This window comes from Triticum aestivum, chromosome 7B, assembly GCF_018294505.1.
Source record: "Triticum aestivum cultivar Chinese Spring chromosome 7B, IWGSC CS RefSeq v2.1, whole genome shotgun sequence".
Classification (NCBI taxonomy): domain Eukaryota; kingdom Viridiplantae; phylum Streptophyta; class Magnoliopsida; order Poales; family Poaceae; genus Triticum; species Triticum aestivum.
This window is the reverse complement of record NC_057813.1, coordinates 56,620,142-56,620,716: the sequence shown is the minus strand read 5'-3', so window position 1 is coordinate 56,620,716 and position 575 is coordinate 56,620,142.

Here is a 575-nt window from a genome sequence, read left to right as displayed (position 1 = left end):
GTATTTTTCTTCCACCTAGTAGTAAATTTAGTGGGAAACCTAGTAACGATATTAATTTCATTACTATTGCCTCCCACTCGTTCACGATCCCGCGCACATATGACATAGTAATGAACAATAGGAAACATAGTAAAAGAATTTATTATGTTACTGCTGCCCGATCTTGTTTTATTAGTGTCCGCTTCCATTTCCATGGCTCGTAAAAAACTATGGAATATAGTAATCAACCATCATAACCGTTACTGTGTGGACAATTGTCCTAGTAAATGTATTGAGAATTAGTAGTAATAAGAGTTCTCCAATGGTAAAGCGAGAGTATTTGCTAAAGTAATTGAGCGATTTTTCACATGGCTGATCACTGTAAAGTTGAAAAGTTTCAGGCTGTAGTAACACATAAAATGCAAATTACTACATGTGGCTTGCCACTTACGATAAAGAAAGTGTGGAACCACGTGGGGTGGGGTGGATCTGTGGAGGGGTGCACATGCAGTTACTTTTTTCCTAATCTAGTTACGGCTCAATGGGCAGCGCGCATAATCATAATTCTACGCTCTGGCTCACTTTAGCAAGTCTAT